A 10,920-nucleotide genomic window follows, 5' to 3' on the forward strand; every position below is an offset into this window, starting at 1 on the left:
CCTGGGGACAGGACTGAGAGCTGCCATAACTGCTCTCCCAGCCCACCCTGTTGATCCTGTGTGACCCGCCCCGCCCAAGCCCTGCACACAGGCATTTGCTGGATAGCCTCAGGCAAAGGCTAGATTAGCACCTCCCTAGAGGACAGAAGTTCCCTCACTGCTGACACAGCTGATTCTCATAGCCACCTGGCCTGGAGGTCAAACCCTCCCTGGTATTAGCTACAACAATCAAGGTTTAATTATAAGACTGCGAACAAAGACCACTAGGGGGTGCACCAAGGAAGCATAACAAAATGCGGAGACAAAGAAACAGGACAAAATTGTCAATGGAAGATATAGAGTTCAGAACCACACTTTTAAGGTCTCTCAAGAACTGTTTAGAAGCCGCCGATAAACTTAATGAGATCTACAAGAAAACTAATGAGACCCTCGATGCTATATTGGGGAACCAACTAGAAATTAAGCATACATGGACTGAAATAACGAATATTATACAGACTCCCGACAGCAGACCAGAGGAGCGCAAGAATCAAGTCAATGATTTGAAATGCGAGGAAGCAAAAAACACCCAACGGGAAAAGCAAAATGAAAAAAGAATCCAAAAATGCGAGGATAGTGTAAGGAGCCTCTGGGACAGCTTCAAGCGTACCAACATCAGAATTATAGGGGTGCCAGAAGATGAGAGAGAGCAAGATATTGAAAACCTATTTGAAGAAATAATGACAGAAAACTTCCCCCACCTGGTGAAAGAAATGGACTTACAGGTCCAAGAAGCGCGGAGAACCCCAAACAAAAGGAATCCAAAGAGGACCACACCAAGACACATCATAATTAAAATGCCAAGAGCAAAAGATAAAGAGAGAATCTTAAAAACAGCAAGAGAAAGAAACTCAGTTACCTACAAGGGAATACCCATACGACTGTCAGCTGATTTCTCAACAGAAACTTTGCAGGCCAGAAGGGAGTGGCAAGAAATATTCAAAGTGATGAATACCAAGAACCTACAACCAAGATTACTTTATCCAGCAAAGCTATCATTCAGAATTGAAGGTCAGATAAAGAGCTTCACAGATAAGGAAAAGCTAAAGGAGTTCATCACCACCAAACCAGGATTATATGAAATGCTGAAAGGTATCCTTTAAGAAGAGGAAGAGGAAGAAAAAGGTAAAGATACAAATTATGAACAACAAACATGCATCTATCAACAAGTGAATCTAAGAATCAAGTGAATAAATAATCTGATTAACAGAATGAACTGTTGATTATAATAGAATTAGGGACATAGAAAGGGAATGGACTGACTATTCTTGGGGGGGAAAGGGGTGTGGGAGATGCGGGAAGAGACTGGACAAAAATCGTGCACCTATGGATGAGGACAGTGGGTGGGGAGTGAGGGCGGAGGGTGGGGCGGGAACTGGGAGGAGGGGAGTTATGGGGGGGGGAAAGAGGAACAAATGTAATAATCTGAACAATAAAGATTTAATTAAAAAAAAATTCCCATTAATATTTTCTCACAGAGTGTATTTACTGTAATTTGAAAACTCTTTTCTTTTTCAGAAAGTTTTAATTTTATTTTATTGAATTAATTGGGGTGACCTTAGTTAATAAAATTATATAGGTTTCAGGTGTACAATTCTATAATATGTCATCTGTATATTGTATTGTATGCTCACCACCCCACGTCTCCTTCCATCACCATTTATCCTCCTTTACACTCTTTTATCTCTCCCCATTCCCCTTTCCTGCTGGTAACCACCATACTGTTGCCTGTATCTTCACTGTTTTTGCTTATGTGGTTTCTGATGAAAATAATAATAATATCTTTGTTCCTCTATAGGTTTCCCCTTCTGGTGATTTCAAGCTTGCCTCTTGTCTTGTTTTTCTATAATTTGAATAGGGAAGGCCTACGTATGTTGGGGGATTGTTTTGGTGTTCATTTGTTTGTGTTTTTAAAGTTTCTGGATCTGTGGTTTTGTGTCTGTCGTCAATTTGGGGAAATCCTCACCCACTATGGCTTCAAATATTTCTTTGGCTCCATGTTCTCTTCTCCTTCTGACATTCCAGTTACACATAAGTTATTCCTTTTAATATTGTCCCAAAGATCTTGGTTTTTATATTATTTCTTTAAAGAAATTCTTCCTTATCTTTGAATTTAGCTTGGGAAGTCTCTATTGACCTATCCTTGGGCTCACTGATTGGCTTCTTTTCTCTGCCATGTTGAGTCTACTGATAAACTGTAACACTCTTGGTTTATGTTATAGTGGTTTTGATCTAGCCATTTGTTTGGATTCTCTTTTAGTTTCCTTCCTTTAGTTTATATTTCCTATGCGTGCATATTGTTTACTTTTTCCAATATAGGACCTAACATATAAAATATATCTATTTTAAATTCTCTGCTTAATAATTCCAATATCTGTGTAAAATCTAAGCCCAGTTCTGACAAAATCTTTGCCTCTTCAGGGTGAGTTTTTTCTTGCTTTTAACATGTCATAAATGTTTGTTTAAAGCTTGGCAAGATTTATCAGGTAATAGGATCTGAGATAAATAGCACTTTAGATGGAGGACTCATGATAGACCTGCTAGGAGTTAGACAGTTTTTAATTTTACCAGAGGCTTCCAGTTCCTCTAGTGTCCTCACTTTTGTCTCTCATATTATCTTTGGGATCACATAAGAAGTGCTCCCTAAATAAGCCTATGCCTTAAAATGCTGTAAGATGTCATCCACTGTTATTATATTGGATTCCTGTTGGTGTGATACAATGAGTTTTCCATAACCTTCCAATTAAGTTCAATTAAACTTCAGAGGCCTGGTGGGGTCGAAGGGGTCAATGAGTGGGAAAGAGGGATACCTGTAATACTTTCAACAATAAAAACAAATTAAAAATAAAATTTAGTGGCCTGTGCCTCAGCTGTGGGGCCATTACAAGTGTTTCTCTTCTGGTACAGTATTTTCTCCCTGCTCCTCCCTCCCTCCCTCCCTCCCTCCCTCCCTCCCTCCCTCCCTCCCTCCCTCCCTCCCTCCCTCCCTCCCTCCTTCCTTCCTTCCTTCCTTCCTTCCTTCCTTCCTTCCTTCCTTCCTTCCTTCCTTCCTTCCTTGGCTGCAGATTATCAATCTATTTCTACTGCCCCTTGTTGGGCTTGTGTGAGGAGGGATTTATTCTCTCCAGCTGAGGTGCGTTGTCAGAACTGACTTTGGCTGAAATTTTTTTCTCGGAAAGCAGACCTTTGTTATCTAGAGAGGACTGGTTCCTCTTCCCTTTTCCCAGGAGAGGCTTTGCCCAGGTCCCTGCAGAAGGTGTCCAGACCCTCTTAAGACCACAGCTCCTCCGGGATTCTCTCTCACACTCGTCCACAGTGAGCCTCTACCAGTTCACCAACACTGTCATTTAAATGTTTCAAACAGTTTATAGTTCCAGTAAATTCTGATCCAAGGAAGCAGAAACAGATCTTGCTTTCTCTTTTCACACATGTCTAACTCTCTATCTTCGAATGCGTCTACCTTTCCAGACTTCTCGGTGGCAGGTAGCCCTGTGACCTCAGTTCTCACAGGGGTCCTGATTTTCAAGTTGCCCACATTTTTCTCGTTGTCAAATTGAAGAGCAACAGCTCTCAAGCTCTTCATGTCAGATCTAAAGCTAGAAGTCCCAGTAGGGAGATTTTTAACAACTGTGTTTTTATTTTTTATCTTATTCTCTATTACTTTTTATAATAAATTTTAAAAATCATACTTGTAAATGGAATTGGTGCCTGAGGAGGAAAGCAACAGTTTTCTGGAAGATTTATGTACACACAAATACTTGTTCTCTAACAATGCTGAAATGAGTAATGGCGTGCTTAAAATTTAAAGATTTCAAGCATATACCAGATTACCTTCTCTGAAATTATTTATCACTTTCACACTTAGGAGAGTCACTTTAAGTGAAGAATGCTCCTCTGAGCTTTCCACGTGCTGTTTTTACTCCTATAATTAAAATACACATTCTAGTCTGATTTGTAACATAGTTCACAGTATTTGAGTCTAACTGCTCCTCGAGATAGTCTGAAATTGTATCTTTGTACTAAATAGAGCTTCAAATTTGCACATAATAGGCACTTAATAAATGTTTCTTTAATTGAGTTGAAGCCAAAGATAAAAATGTACCATTTTCTTGCATAAGTAATATATTTAATAAAATGTAAAATAATTAGTACCTTTATACCCCAAATTTTCTATTTGTAATATGCAGGATAACCTCTATAAATAAGGTCCTACTAGCCTAATTTTTGGAAATACCTAAAAACTTGACCCCCATTTGGTTACAATGCTCAGGCCAGCAATGACAATAGGTCATTATTTTGTCCTGGGACAGTTGAGAGTAATGAAAACTTGGTTCATATCGGAGTACACTGTGATCTTACTTCTAATTGTATTAATACTGTATGGTTCTGAAATGAATGGAATATCCCTGGCCTGGATATAGTGTTTGTCACTTACTCAGAAAACCTATATGCCAAAGTGTATAACTTGGCCAAAGATTTGGCCATTATTTTTCCATGTCTAATAAGACCCTCAGCCACTCAGATGTTATCATCGCCACCCATGTGACACCAAGATGCCAGCACAAGGAAGCTTCAACATATGAACTTAGGAGGACATAACCACTCAGTTTATAACATGGGGAAAACCTTATTTCAAAACTCTCTCTTGTAAGTGGCATTTTTTCCCACTTCTTCCTATACATCTTAAGAGTACACAAAATGAATCAGCTGCCAGTACATGAAAAATCCAATTTCTCTCTAACTCTTATACATAGACCATTGTTTCTCAGTCTCAAAGCAAGTCTCAGTCTTAAAACACCGTGCTTTAGAGTAACTGAGGTACTTGTTAAAAATATAGATTTTTGCCCAACAGGCGTGTCAGTGGATAGAGTGTCGGCCTGCGGACTGAAGGATCCCAGGTTCAATTCCAGCCAAGGGCATATGTGGGCACATGCCCGGGTTGCAGGCTCGATCCCCAGTGTGGGGTGTGCATGAGGCAACCAACCAATGATTCTCTCATCATTGATGTCTCTCTCTCTCTCTCTCTCTCTCCCTTCCTCTATGAAATCAATAAAAATATTGGGGGGAAAATTTTTTTTTTTTTTTTTTTTTTTTTTGCCAAACTCGGAACCATTGGATTGGAATAGATGAGAAAATATCACAATCCAAGAGATTAGCATATCACCTAATTCTCCATTTGAATCTTACATTAAATATTACATTAAATCTTATAAACTACAACTTAGATTTTAGGAATAAATATAATCAAAATGATTTCTAGAATATCATAACTTTTCTCAAAATTATATATTGTTTCCATTTAATTTTTTTTATTTTCATGCATTTATCTATCCTCATCAGTTTCTAGCAGCCCTGAACTCAGACTCCATTCATTTTAAATTTTGTATAAATATATTTTTATTGTTAAAGGTATCATCCTCGTGATGTATCTGACTGTCTTTTCGTTGTTGATGGTCTCTTTTGTCTCATTTTGTGTTAAAGGTCACTTACGTGGATTTTTTTTCTCACTTCAAAAATATATGTAGTGTGTCCCAGGTGGTGTGACTCAGTCGTTGAGAGTTGACCCATGAACCAGGAGGTGACAGTTCGATTCCTGGTCAGAGCACATGCTCAGGCTGCAGGCTCCATTGCCAGTAGGGGGAGTGGAGGAGGCAGCTGAGCAATGATTCTCTCTCATCACTGATGTTTCTATCTCTCCTTCTCCCTCCCTCTCTCTGAAATCAATAAAAACGTGTGTGTGTGTGTGTGTGTGTGTGTGTGTGTGTGTGTGTGTGTGTGGTGTAGTGTACCAATCAGGGGCGATGTTCGTCATGCTTCATATTTGGGTGGGGTTCAAAGCAACTAAGATCACTTCAAACAACAAGAAAAATAAAGTCCCTTGGAGACAGCATTCTTTCTGGATTTGTATAAAACAGTCTATATATTTCATCAGTGCTCTGGCAAATTGTGAGCTTTCATTTGCCAGCAGCAGTCACCCTAAGTTTCAATGTCTCAGGTGCTAAAAGGTGTATATTTTGAAACAAATCTTCACTTTAACATTCTCCTAGTCCTGTAAGTTATCAGCATTAGAGCTGTGACTTTATGTTACTGCCAGTTATCTTCAAACCACACAGCTGAAAACTCCAATATGCCTCTCAGGATGATTTGACATGGATGTTTATCACCAAAGACAAACATGTCATTATCCTGCCACTTATGCCAAAGTCTGGCCCCAGGCTCCATTTATACCAGCACTGATAGCATATCCCCATTCTGTCCTCCTGATCACAGACTTCCTCCAGGCTTCCCTGCATTCCATTAAAATTGCTATTAATCAAAACATAGTTTAAGGCAATATGAAAAAAGACTAGCCTCCATGAAGCCTAGTCTTAATAAAACTAAATATATATCCATTACCATTCTCCCAGAGGAGTCCACCTACTCTAAATTTCATAGGAGTAAAAATGACTGACTGGTAGTACATGGAAGAAACTGAATATTACAGCATAGTATGCATATTTTGGGGGGGCTAGAGAGATAACTACTCCATTTAGCTGGGATCAAGTTCCTGTGTCTAAACTTCATGCTTTCCAAAATAATTAGCATCCTTTGGTTGGTAAAAGAAGCAAGAATCATAGAACTATGGAGATATAACAGATTTTTGATGGGACCTTTTCAGATTTTTTAAAACTTCATTAAATTTGGTGAAAAAAGTAGGTATTTACCAAGTATGATTATACTTTAAGTGTCCTATGTAATTGTTGATTCTTTAAAAATTAGAAGGAAGAACATTTTTATCTCCAGTTATGTTGAACTTTTAATATCAAAACTATACTTGCATTTTAATACATTTCATGAACTGTTTTCCCTAAGTGGACACATTTGCCCCCAAATGCAATCATGTATATACACAAGTATATAGAGCATCTTTAGAAATAAATAACAAGAAGTGAACAGTAAAAGTATTAACTTAAGAATATGCAAATTGAATTAGATTTGTTTTCTGTATTTCAGGGACAAAAAATATAATAAAAACTTGTATGATAATATCCATTACATTCATGTTCTGTTTTGTTCACAAATATTTAATCATAATCATTTAATTTAAATAAGCCATGCCATTTAAAATACATCATGGGCAAAAGAAAAAGTGTCTAATTGCCTGTTAGATTTTATTAGATTACAAAAGTTTTCTCTCTAATATAACCACTTTGAAAAATTTTTACTTAAAGAAAATTTTATAAAAATTAAAAATTTTAAACTTGGTTATTTTCCTACTACTAAGCTACAGTGGACACTAATATATTGGGTTTCTGACCCAATATTTGTTCTATCCTCACTCCCTCTTACCTAATTCAATTCACAGAGCCACCTATTTCCACAAAGACATATGAGTCAAAAGAACCTGATATTGTTTCTGGTATTATAGAATATCTAAGATAATTATAATAATTTACTCCCCCTGCTAGTGATTAGTGTGAAAATGATCATGTGAACCAATGCCAGCTAATGAGGCATTTGAGCTAGTCTCCTGGGGGGCTTCTATAAGTGACACAGAAAGAGATGACTTTTACTGGGCTTTGGTATGACTGGATGGGATTACTGGAACTATTACGGTGACCTATACATGAATCTTGGGATAAAAGGATAACATGGAGTAGGGAATATCCAACAAAACCTAGAACCCATGTTACCTCTATACTTCAGCTTAAGTTTCTTTGTTACTTAAATTGAACATAGTGAAACATCAATCTTCCTTAAAAACAATCAGACAATGATTGTGCAATATTTAAAAACATAGATGAGATTCCATCACTTTCAGAGATCAGGAACCATTTACAAATTCTTCCTTGCCTTTAGCCTAATCTTGCCTAATGTCACCGGTTAGGCTACTAGCATCATTTTTTACAAGATGAAGGCTAAAATTCCATTGGTGGTAATGCTGTTTGATTTTCATAATATATTAATTGGGCAACAAGCAAATAAAAGTAAAAACCCAGGAGATTATGACTTTAAATAAGGCATAGAATAAAACAAAAATGTTACTGGACTTAAATACAAAAAGACATGTCTGCCTCCTTGGAGAGCAAGTTCTTTTGAGCAGATTCCTTTTGTGCTGTTTACAGCTTATTGATACAGAGGATGCCTTAGTTGACTTGCAGTTCTATGAATTCAATAATTTTTAGAGATGATCACACTGATGTGTCATAGTAAATAAAAAGTACCTCAAAAATGTTTTTCACTCGTAATCTTATAATCAAGATATTTTGCCTCCATAGACTGTGCTGATATTAAATGTTGCAATGTGGATGAGATCAAATAAGGATCTTTGCTAAAACAACTAAAAATAAAGTAAGGTCATAGAAAGGCAAAATTAATAATGGATAGGCTTAGACTCTCTTTGAAATTCTGACACAGAAGAAATATAATCTCATGGTTTTCATATCTTATTTCTCTGCTGTTCCCCTCTGCTGTGTTCTGGTATTTCACATAACTTTTACTTTTTAAATACTGATTTTAAAGCTCGCCCTGTGCTTACAAATACCAGGAAATAACATACTAGATTATAAAAAGAGAAGAAAATCAATAAGAGGAGGGCAAAACAACAAAAAGAGCCATCACAGAACAGAAATCTTTTGAAAAATTGTTGAAAGATAGAATCCATCGAGAAACAAATACTTCAAAAAACCATGATTAAAATGTCTAAAAGTATTTTACAAAAATAGAAGAGGCTCAGGGGCTTCTAATCTCAGCGTATATTCAATGAATGCAAGAAAAAAGAGTGACTGGGATATCTATCATGATGATTAATTTGGAAACTGCCTTTGAAGCAGCCGGGCCAGGTAGCCTTGCCCCTTTACACGTGTGCTATGCAGTAGGGAGCAATAGCCTTGCCCTTAGGCGGGACCACTGAGAGTGAGGATGCAGAGGCAGGGTTGTGGCTATGGTACCAACAGACCATGGGGAGGATGGAAAGTCCCCCCCCCACACACACTGATAACTGGCAGAGGCGCATTGCTGGAAACAGTGCAACTAGACCTACTAGGATCTGGAAAGCAAAATATACAGAGGATAACAAGTATTCCAAAACCATCACCTTAAAAGAAATGGATCACACTCAACAAATAAAATCTTGATTCCCCAGAGAAAAGAGAAATACTATGATAACATTTAAATTCACTAAGAATAAAAAGAATTCCCATAATGTTTTCAGATATTAAATAAAGAAAATCAAACTGGCATCAAACATTTTTATTATTAATTAACAGAATGGCACATCATAATGCTAACCAAAAAAACACACCCTAAAATCCTCAAGTACCAATCCTATCCCACAGTTCACATACAAATAGGAGGGAAAAAATAAGAACATTTTAGACGATGCAAAGACTGTGAATGAAGAAATTGCTTGAGACCATATACAAACATATAAAGCATTGCTCAAGATAAACAGTACAAAATAAACAAATTATTAGTGAAAAAAATGGATCCTCCAATTAATGCATGCTTAAATGTTTCTTAATAAATAACGTAAAGAAGTAATAACTGGGAAATAAAGCAAGTAGTAAGGAAAATGAAATGGAAAGACAAGTGCGTGTATAGAAACCCTGTGGAGTCTCATGAATGCTTCTAGTTGTGTGACCCTGAGGAAAACTGCTGCAGGTGCTCATACATTTTCAAACACCGATCAAATGTGTGATATCCTAGAGAAAATAAAAATCATCAAAATTGCCTAAAAACAAAAAAGGAAATATAAAGAAAATGTACCTAGAGGAAAGTGAAGGAGATATGGATAAAAATCCATGCCTAAAATAGGCTTCAGGCTGAGTCCGTTTTATTCGTTATAGCTAACAAAAGAAGATTCCTTTGTTATACAACCTGCTTCAGAGAATGAGGAATTAAAAAAATGAAATAAATAAAAAAGGGAAGTTCCCTGGCTGAGTGGTTCAGTTCGTCGGAGCATCTTCCTGGACACCATAAGGCTGCAGGTTTATCCCCCGTCAGGGCACGTTGTAGGAGGCAAACAACCCATGTTTCACTCTCATAATGATCTGTCTCTCACGCTCTTTCTCTCCCTCTCTCCCTCTTCATTCCCCTCTCTCTAAATTTAAAAAAATTATGTCTTCGGGTGAGGACTACAAAAAAAAAAAAAGATGGAAACCATTCCAGCATAATCTCTGAGCCTTACTTTACAATGACTCCAAAAGCAGACAAGAAAAGCACAAATACATAGCTACTGCTCTTAGTTCCAAACACAGTATAAAAACCTAAATAAAATATTAGAAATCAGACCAACAAATTTCTTAAAAATCTCAAGGTTCATTTAACATTAAAGAACTAACAAATAAATTTTCATTAAGATATTTTTTTAAAACTTTTTTTCTCAATAGATGCAGAATATCTTTTTAGCCAAATAACCATATGAAGAAAATAGATGAGACCATCCTTAAACTTATTTAATACCTATCAAAAACTATGGTAAATATCAATCTTAACATTGGTATGCTAGACATAAAAATTAAAAGCGGAAAGTATAAGAGCATTATAATTAAAAAAAGGAAAAGTATCAGAATATATGGTAAGCACTATCACTAATGTAATATTTTCATTTTGTGTTCAGAGCGGTAAATAAGTAAAAGAATAAAATAAAACGTGTCACCTTGGCAGGTGTTGCTCAGTTGGCTGAGCATCATCCTGTGCACTGAAAGGTGGCAGGGGACATACCCAGGTTGTGGGTTTGATCCCTGGTTGGGTAATCCATGTTTCTTCTCTGTCATATAGATGTTTCTCTCTTGAGATCTCTCTTTCCTTCCTCTCTCTATAAAATCAATAAAAACATATTTAAATAAACAAACAAATAAATAAAAATATCTATGTTGATAAAAGATAAGGATCTCGCTA

Source organism: Myotis myotis, unplaced genomic scaffold (genome assembly GCF_014108235.1).
Source record: "Myotis myotis isolate mMyoMyo1 unplaced genomic scaffold, mMyoMyo1.p scaffold_m19_p_8, whole genome shotgun sequence".
Taxonomy (NCBI): Eukaryota; Metazoa; Chordata; class Mammalia; order Chiroptera; family Vespertilionidae; genus Myotis; species Myotis myotis.